At 41.3% G+C, this 24,005-nt stretch overlaps 1 protein-coding gene and 1 pseudogene across 1 annotated transcript in view; one reads left to right on the forward strand and one right to left on the reverse strand.

The window, feature by feature from the left end:
- The window catches only part of LIMS1 (LIM zinc finger domain containing 1), a 132,769-nt gene that overhangs the window by 60,285 nt on the left and 48,479 nt on the right, over window positions 1–24,005 (reverse strand). The window lies entirely within an intron of this gene.
- LOC130023967 (osteoclast-stimulating factor 1-like) lies at window positions 14,698–18,928 on the forward strand (annotated as a pseudogene).

The raw sequence follows: 24,005 nt of genomic DNA on the forward strand, positions 1-24,005 counted from the left end.
TGGGGACTGAAACTCCAGGCTTCTGGTATGCAAAATACAGACTAACTCTTTGAATATCACTGTGACCCAGGGTTAGGAGTATTTGAAAACTGACAAATGTAAATTCTTAATGTATGTTATTAAATATAAATTATATATAATTTATTTAAATAAATTTAATTAAATCAAGTTCCTAATCTCTAAAAAGGGTTCAGTTCATGATAATACATTATTCTAGTGTACACATGACTTGAGTATTCTACTTTCACAAAGTTAAAGACATTCCCAATAATCACAAATAATTATACACTATAGAAAGATATGAAGGTTTCTTCAATAAACAGAAAGTAAGGTTAGAGTTTTTGGAAACTTCCTCCCAGATCTGCTTATCCAATTCTTTTAGGAAACAGGCATCAAAGAAATAAGTCAAACACTTATCACTACTGTCCCCGATTAAGTTCACATACATATACACATCTGAAAGTATATTTTCTTGGTTTACATTCATTTAAAAGACTGACACAGCAACTAATTTTATCTAAGTACAATACATCTGGCTGGAGAGTGAAGAATGAGGAAGAATTTTTAAAATAAGAGAAAAATACCAAAGGGTTCTTTATCTTAACATCAGATTAAGGCTTGATGGTAAATGCTTGGTGGGGACACAGGTCTGTGTCACAAACCAGCTCTGGGGTTATCACAATGCAATTATGCCACAATAGCAAGAAATCACTATAGTAAATTAATAGGCATAACTGTGTGTAACGTTACAAATTTCTGGACATTTAAATTAAATGCAATTTTCATAGGTCATAAATATTTTAATTTTTTCCAACAACCTGAAAAATGTAAAATCTACCTGAAGCTTGACTGAGAATTTTAGAGGGGAGGGGAATTATGCATTATTCAGGCTTTTTTTCCCCCCCATTTAGATTTCCTCAAGATAAACAGTGTTTGGGAGCAAAATATTCGACAAAATAAATAGCTGAGTAAGTGTATTTGTACGTAAGTAAATCAGCAATGATAATTAGGGGCATCAAAATTATTAAGAACGAAATCGCCAATAACCTGTAAAGGTACAACAACAATTTCTTAGGCAAACAGAACAACAGAATGAGTTATTTCTAATGAATCTAGTAAGTTTATGGCTTAAATTTGAAATGCCAGTTCTAATGTGCCAAAGATGTGTGAAAGTAGTAATTGCTTCATGTGTGAGGCCATGAATTTGATCCCTGGCATTATAAAACAGAAAGAAAAAAAGAAAGCTATATGAAATCTGTATGTGTATACACAGACTTTATATAAAGGGGTTTTGAGTATAAATGAATATGCTGGAGTGATAGCACAGCGGTTGGGCATTTGTCTTGCGCACAGCCAGCTCGGACAAGCTGGGTTCGATTCCTCTGCCCCTCTTGGAGAGCCCGGCAAGCTACTGAGAGTATCTCGCCCGCGCGGCAAAGCCTGGCAAGCTATCCATGACATATTCAATATGCCAAACACAGTAACAAGTCTCAAAATGGAGACGGTACTGGGCCTGCTCAAGTAAATCGATGAACAACTGGAGGACAGACAGACAGACATGCTTTATCCAAATATTTATTTTAATAAGTGAAAATAACTTAGAAATTCTAAGAGCGAATTAAGGACACTATTTAGAACTCAAGATAAAGTCCACAGATACTTTGTATTAGTAAAGTAAAGAAAAGTAAAGACCCTCCCGTTGATCATCGATTTGCTCGAGTGGGCCCAGTAACATCTCCATTGGAGACTTTGTTGTTACTGTGTTTGGCATATCGAATACGTCATGGGGAGCTTGCCAGGCTCTGCCGTGCAGGCGAGATACTCTCAGTAGCTTGCCAGGCTCTCCGAGAGGGGCAGAGGAATCGAACTCGGGTCGGCCATGTTGGCTGCGTGCAAGGCAAACGCCCTACCGCTGTGCTATCACTCCAGCCCCATTAAAATAAATAAATAAAACAACTCATTAGAAACTCTGAGCAGCAGAATGGCAGCTGAAGAATAGAGAGAGAAGCTCCAAGACTGAAACGGAGGAAACCCGTAGAAAACAACAGAAGATGGACAAAAATATGGTTGTTCTAAAGTACATTTTTAAAAACATAATTATTTTTATAGGGGTCTTAACCAGACGTGCTGGGGCACAAAGACACTGCCAACTCAGTTGCTCCGGGGCCACCAGAGCCATACCCAGGGGTGCTGGTGGGGGTAGGCATAGTGATCAAATTCAGGATCTCATTTATGCTAAAACATGTACTCTACCACGCGAGTCATAGCTAAACCCTCATTTTCTTTTTTTTTTTCTTTTTGGGTCACACCCGGCAATGCACAGGGTTTACTCCTGGCTCTGCACTCAGGAATTACTCCTGGCGGTGCTCAGGGGACCATATTGGATGCTGGGAATCGAACCCAGGTCGGCCATGTGCAAGACAAACACCCTACCTGCTGAGCTATTGCTCCAGCCCCCTCATTTTCTTTTAAAAGGAAATTCTTTAGGTCTCCAAATCTGAAAGTGAAACCATTTTGGTAACTTGTCACTCTTTGATCAACTAGATTGGAGCCTATTAGACAAGGACTTTAAAGGTTATTTCTAACAGTTTCTCTGTTTCTCAAGACAGTAAGAGAAAGTTCACACTGTTTACTTAACCTCATACTTAAGATATATAACAAATGAAATTCTAAAGCTTTAAATTTTGTTGAATTTACTTAAATCCAAGTTGATGCTTTAAAAAGTTTGTTAAGGGGCTGGAGCTATAGTACTGCGGGTAGGGCATTTGCCTTGCACGTGGTCGATCCGGGTTCGATCCCCAGCAGAATCCCATATAGTCTCCCAAGCACCACTAGGAGTAATTCCTGAGTCAGAGCAAGGAGTAACCCCTGAGCACCGCAGGTTGTGACCCAAAAAGCAAAAAAAAAAAAAAAAAAAAAAAAGTTTGCTAAGACACACCTGGCATAACAGGAATACATTCTAATAATGTTCGTATCAATGAATTACTAAAAGGAGTTTACAGGAAATAGGATCAATTGTATATAATGCATACATATCCCTTCCACCATCTCACTGGAATATTAAAACACTTAAATGAAGAATCTCTAAACAAAGCAGTACGTTGCAAATTTAATAAAAAGAAAAGGAAGTCTCTTTTTAGTGCAACACTAAACAGGAATACTTCATCTCAGAAACAAAACTTAAGACCTTCACAGTGGAAATAGTACTTTAACTTAGTTTAATGTTGAAATATTTTTTAAGAATCTAAGTCTAAAAAATATTTCAAAACTCTATAATAGAGATGTAGTTTAGCATCCTTTGCACGTGGGAGGCCCTGTGGAAGATTCCAGAAAGGAAAACAGGAAAATAAAAGTTTGTAAAACAGAAGCTAAAACTAAAATTGTGCTTTTTAAGTCAGCTGACTTTGAAAACAAATAAAAATCCCTAGGCTTGGGTCAGAAAGTGTTAAGGGGTTAGGGCATACACCTTATATGTGAGCAACCCTAGTATGATCCTGGGTACCAACCATACAGTTCTCTACCCCTCCTCCGCATCCTCCTCCATCCCCCACTCTGTCCCAGCACTGCCAAGCGCAGCCCTAGCAATTCCAAGCACTTCTCAATGAACTGCCACCCTGGCTGGCCAAAATTCACTCGGAGGAACCCTGTGAGAATTTTGTGCACCACTAGGCAGGCTCCCCCTAAATCCTAACTTTTTCATAAAAATTGTCTCCATTTTTTTTGGGGGGGGGTCACACCCGGCGATGCACAGGTGTTTTTCCTGGCTCTGCACTCAGGAATTACTCCTGGCAGTGCTCAGGGGACCATATGGGATGCTGGGAATCGAACCCAGGCTGGCCGCGTGCAAGGCAAATGCCCTACCCGCTGTGCTATCTCTCCAGCCCCCAAGGTCTCCATATTTTTGATGTCCCTCTATGTTGTTCCTCTTTTTTCGTTATATTCAAGTTTCACTGCATTCCTCTGTAAAAGAACCCTCTAAACCCTACTCAAAACAACAGGAGTCATTCCTCTCATTAACAAAAATCAGGCCAAAAATCCTCACAAATATACTGTCTTGAAACTAAGGAGAAAATGAACATCAATTGTTTCTAATTTTAAATACTACTCATGACTATGTAATTTTTAAAGCCAGAACAACATCGCAGATTTGGGGAAGAGCTCTAATAACCCACAGGATTTACAAAGAAATAGGGAAAAGTTCCGGTTGTACAGAGTTTCGGAGGAGCATAACCTTGGGGTCGTGTTCAGTCTTTAAGTACAGGCTGAAAGGTTCCTAGTGTAATTTTCTCAATATATATTCCCCACTATGGTTTCTACTTGCACATGAATCTTGCTGCAATCTATGTAAGTCCTGACTTTTAGACCGCCATTACTCTGCACTCACCTTAGCTCTTCCTCTGGTCTCAAACTATCAGGATGATCCCTTCTTCTCCTGTAGAGTCCAGACTGTGAAAGCTCTTTGAGCTGTAATGCAGTCATACTTCTCTACTCTCAGTTACAGACACTGAAGCATTCAGGCTGGGGCTCGGAAAGCCTGTCCTTCTCGGTGGCGCCTCAGCACACCTGAGCCAGAGACAGAAGCTGCAGGCAGCTGCCCTGAAACACACAGCTTCCGGTTTCTCTGGGTACACACCTGCCAGCAAGGCTGGGCTTGCCTTATCTCTGGGCTGTGGACCTGGAGGGGAGTCAGTGACCCAGGAGCTCCGCATTGTACTAATAAGCACAAGTTAACTGTTGGAAGTAATGACACAATTCTTTTATAAATCTTTCCAACAATAATTTGCACTGAAAATTTTTTGCACAAAAAAAGTTTGCACTAAAAGCTGTAAGGAAATGACTTCAGGAGAGCCCTGCTCCATTTTATTTGCCAGAAAACCCATTAACACAAGCAGCTGTCAATACAAAAAAAGTGCCTGGTCATCATGAACTCTTGGCATAATGTCCTTTAAAAAAATTTAAAAAGGTGAATTCTAAAAGGAAGCAACCCAATTTCTCTCCTAAGTTTTGCTTAAGTTCTCTTAAGAGGGAAATCTTTTCCCCATTAAATATTACTAAAAACTCCTAACTGAAAGAAATGTGCTATCTCCCATTCAATAATTTCTTTATCTATTAGATTCGATCCCAGGCTCCACATATAGTCCTCTAAGCATCTCCAAGGGGCACTCCTGAACAGAGCCAAGAACAGTCCCTGAGCATCACCAGGTATAGTCCAATTCTCATTTCACCCTAATAAAACAAGGATTAATATAGTCCCCTTTCAAAAAAGATCTGTATTATAGGGCCAGAGAATAAATAGCAAAAAAAATCAAAATAAATCAATGTCTGTATTATAAATATAAAAATCAAGGCACGTGAAAGAAAAGCCTCAGGGCTACTCTTTCTAATGGCTCCAAGGGAAAATGACTACTATATATATCAACTATCAAAATACAATGTGTACTTTTAAAGACTATAGGGGAAAAATTTTTTTTTTCACTACACTGGATTTAATTAGCAGTGAAGCCGAAAGTTTCAGGTTACATATATCTCTGTTAGAATACACACACAAAAAAACATTAGGTATTTGGGGGATTTGAAAACAGTATCAGAAACAGTTTTCCTATTATGCATATTCTGTATCTTTTGAATTTTATTTTATTATTACCAAGTGGTGCTGAAAGGTCACTCCAGGCTCTGGCTCAGGGATATGTAGTACCATGATATAGTGCTGGGACGGAACTAGGGTCAGCTGTTTGCAAGGCAAGAGTCTTAAACCCAAACCCGGTACTATCTGTTCACCTTCTGAATTTTAAATATAATGCCTATTCAAAAAAAAAAAGCGAGAGAGCTAGAGAGACAATACAGTGGATATGGCATTTCTCTTGCATGCAGTAGACTCAGATTCAATCCTTGGCACTACACTGTCCCCTGAAAAATGATCCCTGAGCACAGAGCTACGAGAATCCCTGAGCACAGCCAGGAGTTATGAACTTCAGTACTTGCAAAAACCGAGCGCTCCGGTTCATTGAGCTGTCTCTATTACCCCGCCTCCACGTTCTTTTATACAGTAATAAAACTGTTTTACTGAAGTACACAGCATGCTATTTTAATCTTGTCCACACAAAGGTATTTTGAACCTAATTTGAGTCTAATAAAATAGGTTTTAGATTATTTACAAAAGATTAGTACACAGTAACTATCAAGTCACTAAGATCAGTCTCTTGACTATTTAGTTATTAATGGATATCAGGTTTGTTTGAGAGCCAATCAAATGTGTGAACAATCACATTTAATTTTTATCTCAATTTTATAATTTTTTTTCTGCTTTTTGGGTCACACCCGGTGATGCACAGAGGTTACTCCTCGCTCATGCACTCAGGAATTACTCCTGGCGGTGCTTGGGGGACCATATAGGATGCTGGAAATCCAACCCGGGTAGGCCACGTGCAAGACAAATCCCCTTCCCGCTGTACTATCGCTCTGGCCCCTCAATTTTATAATTCTCGTATCATCCTAATTCCTATATGCAGATTTCTTTTTGTGGGGATGGGTCACCATCTAGTGGTGCTTTGGAGCTGACTCACTGTAGTGCTCAGGGGGCCATGCAGTGCCAGGGCTCCCAACATCAAAGCTTTTACTTGAGATATAGAGACAACATCCAGCCATGCTTGGGGCTCCTCTGATTCCCTGTTCCAGGACGAGGGACCAAACTGCATGTAACTTATAACCTCTAGTCCTTTGAGCTTCTTCTTTGGAACTCAACAACTTCGTAGGTTTCAAGAAATTAAATGTCTTTGTTTTTGGTTTCCGGCTGGAACAGCGGTAGGGCGTTTGCCTATCCCTAGATACTATTTTAATCTTTTGATTTTTTGATTTTTTACTTCTATTGGGGTCCTCCATGCGCGATAGCACAGCGGTAGGGCGTTTGCCTTGCACGCAGCCAACATGGCCGACCCGAGTTCGATTCCTCCGTCCCTCTCGGAGAGCCCAGCAAGCTACTGAGAGTATCTCACCTGCACGCAGAGCCTGGCAAGCTCTCCATGACGTATTCGATATGCCAAACACAGTAACAACAAGTCTCTTGATGGAGACGTTACTGGGCCCGCTCGAGCAGAATTGATGAACAACGGGAGGACTGTGACTGTGACTGTGACTGTGACTGTGATTGGGGTCCTCCAAGCAGGACTGGATAGCAAAGCGGGTAGGGTGTTTGCCTTGCACGCGACCGACCCAGGTACGATTCCTCCACCCCTCTCAGAGAGCCCGGCAAGCTACCCGTGACGTATTTGATATGCCAAACACAGTAAACAAGTCTCATGATGGAGACGTTACTGGGCCCGCTTGAGCAGAATCGATGAACAACGGGAGGAACGTGACTGTGACTGTGATTGGGGTCCTCCAAGCAGAACTCAAGGGGCACAGGGGCCACTCCTAGTGAAAATCATTGGGCCGATGGTTCAGTGTGAAAGCTCAGTGGTGCTGGGAACAACAGCGACACTTGACAGTGCTTGTGGGTCAACAGAGCTACACCTGGCAGTGCTAAGGAGAACAAGTTTCAAATTGGGGTCATGCACACCTCCCCTTTGTATTCCAGAAAAATGACTAGTCTCCTCAGCAACAGAAGAGAGCTTACGATAAAAAAAATTATCTCAAAATTTGAATAAAGTGAGGCACAGTATTACATCCCAGGTTTGATGACAGAATAGAAAAGAAGGCATAAGTATAATGCAAGATATAAGAGGAAACTGGGTCAGTGCCTATGGGGAATCTCTGAATTCTCAATCCCTGCAATTTTTGTAGATAAACAATGCTCCACAATAAAAGTTTATTTTTAAAAACTCATAAACTAAAATTCTGCATAAAAATAGAGCTGGCATCTCCAAATCTCCAATAAGTAATAGTAATGAGAAACACAGGTGAAGAGCGTTCTTCCAAACAAACTTAAGAGATGTAAAAACCAAAGGTATTATTCCTCAAGTCCAGACTTGAGCAACCAAGGAGATGGCTCAAAGGGGCGGAAACCTCAACTTCAACACCCAACTCTGTATAGTCCCCTCAAACACCATTGGGTATGAGCCCCTCTCTCAAAAGGAGGGCAGACGGGGAAATGTTGGATATTAACCCCAAGTATTTTAGGCTTCATGAGTGAATTGCCCCTTATTTTCCTCCCAGAAAAGCTTACAGTGCTCTTGCGAGGATCCTTAGTCCCCTGAGTTTATCTTTTTCTTTTTTTTTTTTATTAGTGAAACACCATGAGGTACAGTTATAGACTTAGAAATTTTTGTGCTTGGGTTTCAGTTATACAATGATCAAGTACCCATCCCTCCACCAGAGCCCATCCTCCACCACCACGGGTCCCAGCATCCCTCCTACCCTCCACCCCCCATCCCACCCTGCCTCTGTCGCAGGGCATTCCCTTTTGTTCTCTCTCTCTCCTTTTGGGTTCTATGGTTTGCAAGAGAGGCATTGAGTGGCAATCATGTTCGGTCTATAGTCTACTTTCAGCATGCTTCTTCCATCCTGGGAGGATCCTCCCAACACCTTTTATTTGGTGCTCCCTTTCTATCTGAGCCCCCTTTTCCCCTAGCACATGTGGCTGGCCTCCAAGTCATGGAGCAAAATTCCTGGTACTAATCCCCTGAGTTTATCTTTAACCTTTCCTTTGTGTTTTACCCCTCATTGTCACAGTTTTCCAAGCCAATCTTGATTAGTTATAAGCCAAAGTTTCCTGGTAATCCTGGACTTTGTATTTGTAGTGAGTTACTTGCTTTTCTATTTCCCCTGTAGCCTTTTCATATTTTACTATAGAGCAACGCTGTTCTTTGCTTAAATACAGAAAGACCATTGATGCTATGCTCCTAATATTTGGAAGTTGATTGACTCTGATATGTATCTATTCCTGGACATCCATCATAATTACTTGACTCAGCCTTCGGTTGCTTTAACTGCTTTAATTCCTACTACCCCAAAAGAAAGGTCCAATGGTGGGACTGGGATCTGGGGTGAGTGACATAGCTAACCCGTCATCGAAATGGGATGAACAGTCTAGAAAGCATAAATCCATGGTCTTGATGCAAGCTGTTATGACTTAAGGAGACAGGACCCCCATGGGAAGGACAAGCTGAACAGGCCTGAGGACTTAGTCTGGGATTTAGAAAAAGCCTTGGAAAAAGCCTTGCTTGGTCTCAGAGTACTAAGTTTGGGATCTTTATCTCTTACTGTGTCTACCCAAACAACTATAAATATTGATAAGACGTCACAGTCACTGTCCTCCCGTTGTTCATCGATTTGCTCAAGCGGGCCCACTAACGTCTCCATTGCGACACTTGTTACTGTGTTTGGCATATCGAATACATCACGGGTAGCTTGCCAGGCTTTGCCGTGTGGGCGAGATACTCTCGGTAGCTTGCCGGGCTCTCTGAGAGTGGCAGAGAAATCAAACCCGGCTCAGATGGGCTGGCTGTGCGCTTGACGTAATTGTTTGATATATATACGAATAGCGGGCAGGCTGACGCATAGCACAGAAGGTAGGGTGTTTGCCTTGCACGCGGCCAACCCAGGTTTGATTCTTCCATCTCTCTCGGAGAGCCCGGCGAGCTACCGAGAGTATCTTGCCTGCACAGCAGAGCCTGGCAAGCTCCCCGTGGCGTATTCGATATTGCCAAAAACAGTAACAACAAGTCTCACAATGGAGACATTACTGGTGCCCACTCGAGCAAATCAATGAACACTGGGACGACAGTGCTACGAATAGCGGTAAAGAGAAAAGTAATATATTAGTCTTTGGGAGACTGAGCGTCTCCTCGAGCTAATCTCCAGAAAATTGCCTCTGCCTGAATGTTTTACCTCTGTAAATCACATGGACATGCAGTCCTATACCTCAGACCTCTTCAGATGTTCTATAAGTATGCTAGCAGCACTGCATTAAACAGGCCATTTTCACCACCAGCCTGGAGTCCCCCGTCTTTTTGTCTCTCTGCTTGGCGAGGCCTGGGGGAGGACTTGGCCACTTAACCCTGTGTCACAGCACCCCGCACGCTTTGTGAACTCACTGGGAAATGTACTGTGGTGAAGGGAAGGGTGTTGGAACATTATATGACTAAAACCTAATCACGGACAACTTTGTAACAGTTTATCTCACAGCGATTTAATTAAAAAAAAATGCGGGCAGACTTTGTTTAGATCCTATATCAAAAAGATCAACTGTAAAAAGATAGTCTTAAGACAAGAAAGAATTTTTTATTATGGACTAAAAATTAAATAATGTCAAATTATCGATTTTTAGATGTAATAACACTGTAAAGAACACATAAGTATATAATAAATAAAAAACATGCATAAAAGTGGCACATAGAAAATTTATGAAAGTTATTTCCTCATGAAGGAAGAGCAAGACAATAGAAATTAATTGGAATAGGAAAATATATCAAGAGATTTAAACTGTATTAGGAATTACTGTTTTATTTCTTAAGTAGATGATACATATTTGGAAGCACTATAAACAAAATTCACTAAAAAAAAAAGTCCTTTACCTTAAGATAAAGGTAAGATGCTGCTTTGATTAGGCTGGAGCAATAGTACAGTGGGTAGGATGCTTGCCTTGCATGCAGCTGACCCAGATTTGATCTGGGGCATCCCATATTGTTCCTAGAGCCTGTGAGGAGTGATTCCTGAGTGCAGAGCCAGGTGTGGTCCCAAAACAAAACAAAGAAAATAGCTATGTTGTTCTTTTAAGTCTTAAAGTTCCAAAGCACTGTTTCTGCCCTCACGTGGCTCCTGAAAACATTACAGGCACCTGCTTCAGCAATCCCAGTTTAAAGGAAGGCACCAGGGACTTTAGGCACCCTACCTCACAAATGTAACTCATTGTGCAATGGGGGTGAGAGCATGAGTAACCACCACCAACAACTAAGCAGTAATAAAAAACAAACAAAAATTTTCAGAACATAAGAAGAGGGACTGGAACAGGTAGGGTACTTACTGTGGACATGGATGACCAGGTTTGATCCCCAGCACCCTATATGGTCCCGAGCCTGCCAGGAGTAACCTCTGAGCACAGAACTAGCAACAAACCCTGAACACTCCTGGGTAAGGTCTCCAAAGTAAAAATAAACCAAAACAGGACATAAAGACAGTGGTGGAAAACAGTCTGGGCTACTTTGGTAGTAGTGAGGTACAGTAACTGTATATCAAAACCATAAATGTTAACAATGCTGTTACCATATTAAGCTATAATAATTTTCAAAATGAAAAACCAGAAAACTATCTTAGATTTCTAAAATTGGATCAAAAAACTCCATAATTCTAGAAGCAAAGAAATTATATCAAATATTTATCTTACACCAATCACAAAACTTAACTCAAAGTGGATTAAGAACTTTATTTGTAGTTTTAATTTAATATTAAGTTATTATTTAATATTTAAAACTACAGAACTCTTGGCCGAGATTAGTACCAGGAATTTTGCTCCATGACTTGGAGGCCAGCCACATGTGCTAGGGGAAAAGGGAGCGCAGATAGAGAAGAGAGCACCAAATAAAGGGTGTTGGGAGGATCCTCCCAGGGTGGGAGAAGCATGCTATAGACCACACATGATTGCCACTCAATGCCTCTCTTGCAAACCACAGGATCCAAAAGGAGAGAGAGAGAACAAAAGGGAATGCCCTGCCACAGAGGCAGGGTGGGATGGGGGGTGGAGGGATGCTGGGAACCGTGGTGGTGGAGAATGGGCTCTGGTGGAAGGATGGGTACTTGATCATTGTATAACTGAAACCCAAGCACAAAAATTTGTAAGTCTATAACTGTACCACATGGTGTTTCACTAATAACAAAACAAAACAAAACAAAACAAAACAAACAAAAAAACCCACTACAGAACTCTTATGTGAAAATACAGGGGAAAATCAACTTGATACTAATATTCACGATGATCTTTGGGATATAATCCCAAAAGTACAAGCAATAAAAACAAAACTCAACCTGAGGGAATATCACTTAATCACTTAAATCACTTAATCACAAGAAACCATAATCATATACAATCAACAAAAAATGCAGTCAAGAAAATGAAAAGGAACATACAGGGTTGGGGATGTGATTCAGTGATACAGAAATTGTCTTGCAACATAAGGCCCTACATTCAATTCCCAACACTGTCTAAAAGATAAAGAACAAAGAGTTTCCCCGCTAGAGAAACCTATGTTCCTTTTTTTTCTTTTTTGGATTTTACATTTTTTAAAAAATTTTTATTAGTGAAACACCATGAGGTACAGTTGTAGACTTACAAATTTTTGTGCCTGGGTTTCAGTTATACAATGATCGAGTACCCATTCCTCCACCAGTGCCATTCTCCACCACCAATTCCAGTATCACTCCCCCCAATTCCCCCCCACCACCTCTGTGGCAGGGCATTCCTTTTTGTTCTCTTTCTCCTTTTGGGTGCCATTGTTTGCAAAAGAGGCACTGAGTATCAATCATGTTCAGTCTATAGTCTACTTTCAGCATGCATCTCCCATCCTGGATCCTCCCAACAACCTTTACTTGGTGCTCCCTTCTCTATCTGAGCTGCCTTTCCCCCTAGCATGTGCGGCTGGCCTTCAAGCCATGGAGTGAACTTCCTGGTACTTATCTCGACTATTCTTGGGTGTTATTCTCCTATTTCGTTACTTTATATCCCACAGATGAATGCAATCTTTCTATGTCTGTCCCTCTCTTTCTGACTCATTTCACTTCGCATGATACTTTCCATGTAGTACCACTTGTATGTAAATTTCAGAACTTCTTCTTTTCTAACAGCTGCATAGTACTCCATTGTGTAGATGTATCAACGTTTCTTTAACCAGTTATCTGTTCTCGGGCACTCGGGTTTTTTTCCAGATTTTGGCTATTGTGACCTATGTTCCTTTTGAACATGTCTGTCTGTCTCTCGTCAGTCAAATTTCTCTAAATGAAATAATTTTACTATAAAAAAACACCATAAAGAAAAGACTACATACTAAATTGGAGTGAACATTTCTAAACCATCTATCTTACAAGGAGTTAATATCCAAATTACATAAGGGGCCCAAACAACTCAAGAGGGAAAAACAGTCTGATCTGAAAATGGGCAGAGGTGACAGATAATAGTGCAGACGTTACGGTACTTGACTTGCATGCAGCCAACACAGACACATGTAGTCTCTGAGCATGGACAGGAATGACAGAAAAGACTGCTGGGAGCAGCATCCCCCGCCCTCCCCACCCTCAACACACAAAAAAGCAGAGAATCTGAACAGATAGTTTTCCAAAGAGGCTTACAGAAGACCAAATACCACTTATCATCAGGGAATTAAAATGAAACCAAAGAGATATGCTCTGGCCACCTCTGAGTTTTGCTAACAATTATTTTATTTTTTAATTTGCCCTGCCAGTGTTTGAACTCCAAGCCTCACAAATGCAAAGCTAGTGGTTCTATCACTGAACTGTACCTTCAGCCTAGGAAAAAAATATTTTTAAACCTAGCTAGAGAAGATGCTTAATGATGTATAATCATAATTACTTAATAGCACCATACTGTTTAAAGCATTTTATGGGGTAGGAGCGATAGTACAGCAGGTAGGGCGTTTGCCTTGCATGTGGTCAACCCGGGTTTGATCCCTGACATCCCATATGGTCCCCCTAGCACCGCCAGGAATAATTCCTGAGCACAGAACCAGGAGTAACTCTGGAGCATCACTGAGTGTGACCCCCCCCAAAGGCATTTTATGAAGAGAAAAAAGGCTACAGAAAAGTATTCATTTTTAAATACTCCCCCATTTATGTATCCCAATATAAAGAGCTAAAATACATCTTCATTGATACTAATAAATCCTTTTCATAAAACTTTATATATGCATAGAAAAGTATGTTAGCAACTTATGTTTCTTCATCTTCTAAAACTCTACTTTTCTCCCCCAGTCAAACTGTTTCTGGTGTGATTTTGCATCTCTTATCTATGTATTCCTTGCAATTATTATTATTATTTTTTGGTTGTCTTTTAACTGCCTTAAGCACTCTGTCAGAAACTAGAGATTGGGGAGATAGTTCAACAAGCTGGAGAGCATATTTTCAAATCCCCAGCACCTTATGGTTCCCAGGGCAGCACCAGGAACAACTCCTGAGCATTGGGAAATGAGTAATATCCCTAAACCCAAAACAATGACAAAATAAAGAGGTTCTGGGCCCGAGAGTGTGTTTGGTGTTACGGGCCTGAACAATAATACAGCGCAAAGGGCATTTCCTTGCACACAAGTCGGGCCAAGTTCAGTCCACAGCATACCACATGGTCTCCCCAGCACTACCAGGAGTAACCCCTGGGCATAGCTGGGTGCGGCCAAAAAAATAACAAACAAAAAGTTTTTTTTTTTTAAATAACATGGGTGCTAAGACCATTCAATGATCAAATATATTGAAAAAAATTTTTTCCATGCAAAAGATGGAGCTAGAAGGCTGGAGCAAAAGTAAATGAATAGGACACTGGCCTTACATGCAGTGAACACAGTTTTGAACCCCCGCACTACATGGTCCTTAATCCCTACCAGGAGTGACAGCTCAGTGCAGAGCCAGGAATAAGCCCTGAGCACTGTTGGGTATGCCCCCCACCCCGCAAAAAACACCAAACTAAACAAAAAAGAATGGAGTTGGACTCTTTCCTAGATCATAGAAATTAATTCCAAATGAAACAAACCACTCTCCGCATACATGAAGGTACCGGCAGAGGAACAAAGGCACGCGGGTCCCAGGGCTGAGATCTCCAAGCCTACTCAGATCGGGGCTGAGCATCCTCCACCCAGATCCTCCAAATTCCAGTAGGCCGGGGTCACACCCACCAACTGGCCCCCTGGGGCAGTGTAATCCCATCAACGGCCAAGACTCAGAGACTATAAAACCCAGCTCCCGGAAGCTTACTATCTCATTCCTACTTTGGACAACCTGGCAGGCTACTGAATGTAATCTGCCCACACGGCAGAGTCTAGCAAACTCCCCGTGGCCTACCCAATATGCCAAATACCAGTAACAATGATGGGTCTCATTCTCCTAACTCTGAAAGAGCCTTGAATATGGCACTTTTTTAAAAATCTCAGGGCTAGGACGAAGGAGACGTTACTGGGGCCTGCTCGAGGCAATCAACGAATAACAGGATGGTCGTGATCGTGAAACAAAAAAGATATTAGAAGAAATAATAGGTGTAAAGTTTAATGACATTTAAAATGTCAATAAATATAATGAATACAACACAAAAACAAAGGCAATGAAAATAAGAAAACAGACAAATGGAAACACATCAACATTAAAAGTTATGTGTAGGTCTAGACAGATAGTTCAAAGGGCTGGAGTACATGCCTTGCTTGCAGAAGGCCCAGGATGATTGCCAGAACCACAAGGTTCACTGAGCACCTCCACAAAGAGACTCACAGGAACACTGACCCTGAGAATCACTGGGTGCAGCCCCCAAACAAAACCGTAGGGGAAAAAGAAGCATGGAATGAAAGAAAACATTTTCAAATTAAACATGGTAAATCAATATCCAGAATCTTATTTTTAAAAATTCTACAAGAAAAACATCAACCATATTAAAAAATGGCAAAGGACTTGAAGAGTTTTCTCTCAAAAAAGATGCACAAATGGACAATAAACATACATGAAAATCTCAGTAATCATGGAGAAATCCAAATTAAAACACCCATCAGGAAAGACTTGGGGGGGAAAACAAAATGAGTTGGGGAAATTGAAATACTGAAGCCCTTGTGTACTGCTGGTGGGAAATATTAAAGGGGTGCAATCACTATAGATAACAAGTTTGGCATTACTCAAAAACAGTGAGTCAGAATGACCTAGCATTTTTAATTTTGTATATGTAAAATTAAAAACAGATGCTTCAGATATTTGTACACCACCGCTCATGAGAGCACTGCTGAGGATCGCTAAAAGGTAGAAACCCCTATGTATTTTTCAATGAATAAACACATTGTGAATTGCATATAGAGTGGGAAATTATTCAACCTTTAAAAAAGAGGGAAGAGTAGGAACCAGAGAGATAGTACGGAGGCAAGGTACTACTTGCCTTGCACTCAGCAGACCTGGGTTTGATTCAAGTCACCACATATGATATCTTAAGTCCCTCTAAGAAATCTGTCCCTGAGCACAAAGCTAGGAATAACCCCTGATCTCTGCCAGGCATCGCTCCAACACCAAACAACCAAGAGGGAAATAAGCTAGTTTTTTACAAAAATAAAAATTCATACAGACATAAGGTAAAATGGTGGTTGCCTTGGGCTGGAGGCATTCAGGAAATGGTTAAGTTTTTGTTTAATGGGCAAGAAGTTTCAGTACTGTAAGTTCTGCAGATGGTAGCATAATATCAATGTATTTAATACCACTAAATTATATGCTAAAATATATTTAAGATGGTAAGTTTCTTTTTGGTGGTGCTCAGTGACTACTTCCATATGAGTGCTTGGAGACCATGACGTTCCAGGGTTCACAGCAGGGGCTCTTTCAGGCAAAGTGAGTGCTCCATCCCTTTCAGCCATTTCCCCAGCTTCTTATTTAAAACCAAAGTGCCACGGGGAAAAAAAGCTGTAAGAAATTAAGTGGGACAAAGACAAAAAAAGAAAGCGAAACTACAGAAGAACAAAAAATGATGGGAAAATTCCAAGAATTTTAATAATTTTTTTTTGCTGGAACAGAAGAATAAAACTATTATTTATCTACTAAAGGTAGAGTTCAGGTCAGTGGAAATTACCATAAAGGAAAAACTAATTTCATTGTTATTCCCTGATGCATACAGTACAACTTCCATTCTAAAAAGGACATTAAGTATTTGACAGGAAATTTTTTTGGCAATGACATATACACCAAAGGCTGTGGTTTCAATACTTAATGACTAAACATTACCCGAAGACGGAGTCTTTTGGTGGTTATTTCTCTCTTGGCATTCCTCGCACAATCATGGAGTTGCTGAACCAGTCAATTGTATTCTTCGTCAATGTTGTCAATGATGGCATCTTCCCATGTTGTCATAATAGTGCCAAAGAGCTCCCAGTTGGTGGTCATTCTGGGAGTTCTCTTCTTAAATTTTGCAGCCCTTTCTTCCCAACTCTGTGAAGTAGAATTTTGCATGAAGGAGATGGTGGTCCGATCCTGTTTGGAATTTTGGGACAACAGCAACACCGGTCAGGCAAGACTGTCGATTGAACATGATGTGATCAATTTCATTGTGGAACTGTCCACTGGGAGACTCCCATGTCCAACATTTAGATTCAGCCTTCTGGAACTGTGAGTTACCATGGATGGTCTTGGTCGACATGATGAACTCAGACAGTCTCTCACCCTGTTTGTTCCATTCTAGGCCATGGGTCCTGATGTGGAGTTCTTCAGCTGATCTTCTTCATCCTATCTTGGCATTAAAATCACCGACAATGATCTTGTAGAAGGTGTGGTCTTCTTTATAGAACTTCTCCAGCTCCATGTAGAACTTCTCAATTTCTTCATCATAACTGGATGTTGGTGCACAGACAACGAAGACAGAAACTGTCAGTAGTGAGCCACATCTATTCAAGTGTAATCGTCCGATTTGGGTTGTTAGGCATTCAAATGAATCAATTCTCATGGCCAAATTCGTGTTGACAAGAACACTGACACCACCTCCACCTCTTTTGTCGCACCTCTTTAGGACGGCCTCTAATCGCCCTTCCGAGGAACAGTTCTCCAGTGTTGAAAATGGCGTGATGGGGTTAATGTCTTCTCCTCTTGGTCAGACCAATTGATGTCGTACTTGATCTTTCGTGCTTGCACCATCAGGTCCTCGGTGGATGTTTTTAATCCAGCGTATGTGCATTGAAAGTACAGACAGTAATTTTAGTCCTTCTTCGTTTTGGCAGCCTAGTTTGGCCTTGAGATTTTATCAGCCTCTCCTTGCTCATCATTCTTAACGCTGCTGTATTGGTGGCTCTTTCAGGGTCAGGGGAATGAGAGCCACTGTATTTATTGTTTTTGGCATATCGAATACAGCATGGATAGCTTGCCAGGCTCTGCTGTGTGGGTGGGATATTCTTGGTAGCTTGCCAGGCTCTCAGAGGGAAAGTTAGCTGTGTACCTTCCTATGAAGGGAGTACAAAATGGGGGTACAAAACCAAAATGTGTATTGGTTCCCTGTCTTTGGAAATGTAAGATTTGGATATGGAGAACTGTGGACCTGGACCTGGCAGCAGTGATACGGTTCCTGCAGTGCAGGGGTGGGCGCAGGGCCCTTGGGGAGCAGCAGTGGTGAGCCAGCCACGCAGGCAAGCCCACTCAGAGTTTAGGGAAGTGAGATATCAAAGTCACCGCCCAGACCGGTCAAACGAGGAAAAGTTAACGTGTTCATAGCTCTATATATATTTGAACTCAGAAATCCAGATGAATTATACTTTGAAGAAAGTGTTGTTATCTACATTATTAACATGAGTGATATCAAGTGGTGGAAAGATACCTTTAAAGGCAGGACTGGATCAATCCCAAAGAACTATGTGGCTAAGCAGACAGAGACAACACACTGCATGAAGCTGCAAAAAGAGGTAATTTGAACTAGTTGAGAGAGTGAACAATCGAGCTGGGGTCAATGGCAAGCTGGGAGCACTGACCTGACCTGGGCTAGTCACAGGGGTCACAAAGATATAGTGGAAATCCTCTGGATTCAACCAAACATTGAACTGAACCAGCAGAGTAAGTTGGGAGATACAGCTTTGCATGCAGCAATGCCTGAAGGGGTCCACGGATACTGTCCAGTTGCTTCTGGAAGGTGCTAGAACAGGCTTAAGAAACAGTGAGAAGCAGCTGGGACTGGACATGGCTACTAACGCTGCCTGTGCATCTGTGGAAGAAGCAGCAGGGAGCAAATGCAGTTCGAACTTTAAGCAATGCGGTGGACTATCTTGATGATGAAATCTGATTGATTCCCTGCCAGAGCTTGGAGATCTAAAATTTTTGTTGCTTTTGCCTTTCCAATACTTGGCTTTGCCAGAATAGTATTGGCAATTTTTATTTTTAAAAAGAAAAGTATTCTATGAGAGTGTGGTGGGATTGACTGACTGTGTTTGAGTGGAACCTGAAAATGCACTGTTTATTTTTCCTACTTTTAGTTTACACGAAGTGCTGGTTACCCTTGCTGTTGGAGTACACGGAGCTTAGGTTTATCGGAATCGCACTCATCACAGTGCTCCCGAGTCACTCCCATTACTTTGTCTGCCTGTAACCTCTTCTATGCTCTCTTCCCCAACCAATTTGTAAAGATCTCATCCTTCTTAGACACTGAAGCTGTACTGTAAGTTAATATTGTCTTTCTCCTCTCCTTATGTCTTTTGAGCAGTTTACTTTAATGCAATGTCCTTTTGTATAGATACAGGAAGGCAATTAATTAATATGCTCCGTAACTTAGGAATTGATTGGCTTTGAATATTATTCACTCCTGGGCATCTGCCTTCTCAACTTAAGCCTCAGTTGCCCTCACTTCCTAGCACTCCAAGGGCAGGGTCCCGACGTGGGACTGGATGGAACCAGGGCAAGCCGGTAAGTTATGTGCTACCCTGGCATCGCGATGGGCCAGGCCAAGGTGCCACGATTCTTAACTATAAGTTAAGAGTTTGATCATAGGCAAATGATGTCATGATCCAAAAGTAACGACGAGACTAGGGCCCTGCTGCTAGGAATAGGAAAGATATCTGGCCTGAGCACTGCAGTCTGAGATCGAGATGGCCCTAGGAGAGCAATTCTATAAGCCCAAAGTATTTCTTACTGTGTCCATACAAAATGATTAATATTATGTATGCTTATATGTTGGTTGGATAAGGAGAGGAGAAACACGTCCTAGAAGCAGTTTTCTGTGTGTCCTGACTAACTTGGATGAGACTGCTTTTTTGGAGATGTAGATTCCAAGCTCTAGCAGACTGGTCTTTGTTGTGCTAATCTAAGTACTTGTAGCTTGTGAAAAGGTGAGGCCAGGATTACTGGCCTGCGGATGTAAGGAAACAATGTATGGTTTGCCGCCTCAATGTTCTTTCTGTAACTCCTTCTGATGACATCATTATATTGCGCCCTTTAGAGGTACTATGATCTATATAAGGGAGATTTCAGGGCTCTCTGGGGGGACACGTGCACCAGAGAACGGGGGGACACGTGCATCAGAGAACCTGGGAAGATGGGGCTGAGGACAGAAGCGGAGAGAACAAAGGCGCACGTGCTCGAGGATTCCTGAGGCCTCCATGACATACATCTCTTCCATGTAATAAACAGCTACAAAGACCAACTAGCTTGGCCTCGTTTCCTTCCTTCACCTGACCATCGCCTTCGACCTCCCTGGAGTGGGGAAACGGCAAGACCGCCGGCCGTTTTATTTTTTGTGTGTTTACACACTTGCGTGATGGTTACTTTGTAATCGACAGTACATTTTTGTTCTCCAGAGTAGGACCAGAAGAGATTTTGTCTACTTATCAAGTAATTTTAGAGGTTTTTCTTTTAAAAAATGGGTATGAATTTTTGGTTAAAATTCTTTACCTCAAGACTTTTACTTAGTGGACTTTTCCAAGGGGAGAAATGCTTATTGTTATAATGAACCAGAAGATTTAACAGAAAAATTTCAGCTCTTTTGACAAAAATAAATATTTTAAGAGACAAAGAAAGATAAAGAAAGAAAGAAAGAAAGAAAGAAAGAAAGAAAATGATAAAAATGTGGACCTGTAGAAATTGCTGCTAGCTTGCTCCCTGCTGGACCAAGATCAACAATCCCACATTGAAAAATAAAACGAAAGTTAACTGCATAAGAAACACCACGTGTAAGAAACTAAGATTCTTTTAGTGTAGATTTGGTGTATTGACCCTCATTAAAATAAATTTTCCTGATGTTTTCAGTGTTATACAAAGCTAGAAAATAATAACTGGTGACAGCTGCTTTTCCCCACTGAAGTCAGGTAACTGAGCAACAGCACAGCGGGTAGGGCGTTTGCCTTGCACATGGCCGACCTGGGTTCGATTCCTCCATCCCTCTCGGAGAGCCTGGCAAGCTACCGAGAGTATCCCACCCACAAGGCAGAGCCTGGCAAGCTCCCGGTGGTGTATTCGATATGCCAAAAACAGTAACAGTAACAAATCTCAATGGAGAGGTTACTGGTGCCTGCTCGAGCAATTCAATGAACAACAGGATGACAGTGTTACAGTGCCACCCACTTGTTTAAATACTCTAGACAGAATTTGGACTTTTATTTTATTAAGAAAAGCATTTTATTAAGAAAATGCCCCCAAAAAGACTTACTAAGGGTGTAAGTTTCTACAGGACCATAAATCATATGGCATCAAACTTGTGAACTTAACAACCAGCCTCCTTTCCAAAATTCAGGATAAAACCAGGCTCCTTTCTTACCCACTTTTTCTGAAACTTATAAAACATGTTCTCAATAACTAAACATACACCAACAGGAAAACCACAATAATAATCCTTTGTAAAAGCAAGAAGATGAAATTGGGAGTGGGGAGTTTCTCCCAAGAAGTACTTAAGAAGGGTCACCTGAGTGTAATTAGGGCCCAGCACAGGAACAGTACAATGCCAGGAATCAGCCCTGGAGCCCCCAGATATCAGGCCCTGTTGGCTATCTCCCCAGGCCTAGAGCCTGGAAAGTTTGTTTGGTTTGGTTTTGTGTTGCCATATTTGGGCCTAAGGCTATCCAAGAAATGGCACTCTCCTGCTAAAACTACAAACTTAGTCCAAAAAATTTTCTAACCAGTGCTACGAATTACCTAGTCTTTTTCTTTTACAGTATATATATGTATATATATAAGTAAGTAAGTTAGTAAAGGCCCTCCCGTTGATCGTCGATTTGCTCGAGCGGGTCCAGTAACATCTCCATTGGAGACTTTGTTACTGTGTCTGGCATATCGAATACTCTCGGTAGCTTGCCGGGCTCTCTGAGAGGGGCAGAGGAATCGAACTCGGGTCGGTCATGTTGGCCGCGTGTAAGGCGAACGCCCTACCCGCTGTGCTATCGCTCCACTTACACAAACACTTTTCTTAGTTTTACTTTTAAATAACTAAGAAGGAGCGATAGCACAGCAGGTAGGGCGTTTGCCTTGCACATGATTGACCCGGGTTTGATTCCTCCGTTCCTCTCAGAGAGCCCGGCAAGCTATGAGAGTATCCCGCCCCCACAGCAAAGCCTGGCAAGCTACCCGTGACGTATTTGATATGCCAAAAACAGTAACAACAAATCTCACAATGGAGACGTTACTGGTGCTCACTCGAGCAAATCGATGAACAACAGGAGGGCAGTGCTACAGTGCTAAGAGCCAGAGAGATAGTGCATGGGTTAAGACACTTACATGCACCAGACTCCAGTTTGATTCCTGGCATTACATATTGTCCCCAGAGTACAGAGCCAGGAGAAACAAGATAGGTCATAAAGAAAATAAAAGGGTCTTAATCATTTTAAACACAATTGCACCTCTGCAAAAGCAAATGAACATAACAAATACTTTACCTGGTGTTTCTGGGTTCCTTTCTCTTAACAGAAGAATAAAAACTCTCCTTTTCAATAGTTTTACTCTTCCTTTAACTCTTTACCCAGGACTTGGGAAGCCAGTTTTAACATTACAATGTATTATCTTTTGAAGCTCAGGCTTCCTATACTGCATAGTGCTTCCTCATCTTAGCTTTGTATCTGTTGCTCTAAGCTATATTTAAACCAACTAAACCAAATTGAGGCTTTTTTCATCCACTCAAGTTAGATCATGTGACATAGTATTACAGGATAACTCCACAGTTCTGAAGCAATAACCTCAAAATGTCATAACTCATATCCTGTTGAGTATATGCCTAAAATTTAAGAAATTAACCTACACATTTACTGAAAGTATATGTAATACACAGAAATATAGCAAAAAAAAAGATCAGCTTAGAGAGGTAAACTCTCATAAAAACATAACCCTTTTAGATTTGAAAATATCCATGTCTAAAGCAATGGCACTTCTTTCAAGTCTCTTCTGAATGCTTTACCACTTCTGTATTTTATCTTTTGGGGTCACAGACAGCTTAGAGACAGGCAATTCAAGCTTACTGCCTAGTCAGATGCCCCAAACAAGAGGAGTAAGGCAGATACTGCTGAGGCTTCATTGGTCCAAATTTGTCACATTAAAGGAATTCCTACTGACAAGCTTCCAGTGAAAGAATAATACAGACATATTTAGTTAAAATAAAGAAAAATTCAAGAGGAACAAATACAGTCTTCTTCTTCCCGATTCACTGAGAAAGCAAAAAACTTAATATATGTTTATAACAGAACAATAATCTAAAAACTTTGTTTTTAGGCTCTTGATTTAAGAATAAAAGCATTTTTAGTGTCTGAGTTAAACCCTTAAAAATAAGAGAATCCATCATCTTAGCTTGATTTATCAACACTACAGACTGGGTACTAGCATTAAAGAACAGTGATAAAAGGCCTACCATTTCACAGGGAAGACGTTTAGTACCAAGAAGCAAAAAATAAGACCAGATAAAGGCACAGTTCATGCAAAAGTCAAGCACTCCTGGGATGCATACCTTACACATTTTGTCTTACTCATGTTTCATTCTGAAAATCTGAAAGCTGGTTTTCAACTTCTCAGACACTGTCACTGTCCTCCCATTGTTCATCAATTTGCCTGAGCGGGCCCAGTAACATCTATCTCCATCATGAGACTTGTTGTTTACTGTGTTTGGCATATCAAATACGTCATGGGTAGCTTGCCGGGCTCTCTGAGAGGGGTGGAGGAATCGAACCTGGGTCGGTCGCGTGCAAGGCAAACACCCTACCCGCTTTGCTATCCAGTCCTAATAATTTTCTGGGTTTGATTTAATTTCTTCTGGGAACTAGAATTTGGGAGGAAGTTTAAAGTGCAAAGGTCCTCTGTGGGTGAGAAATTCCATCCCTTTCCCAGAGTCAATCTTAGAGACTGACTGAAAGCCCTGGAAAACAGCCATGAGCTTTCTTGGAAGAAGAAAACAC

This window comes from Sorex fumeus, unplaced genomic scaffold, assembly GCF_029834395.1.
Source record: "Sorex fumeus unplaced genomic scaffold, SorFum_2.1 ptg000026l, whole genome shotgun sequence".
NCBI classification, from domain to species: domain Eukaryota; kingdom Metazoa; phylum Chordata; class Mammalia; order Eulipotyphla; family Soricidae; genus Sorex; species Sorex fumeus.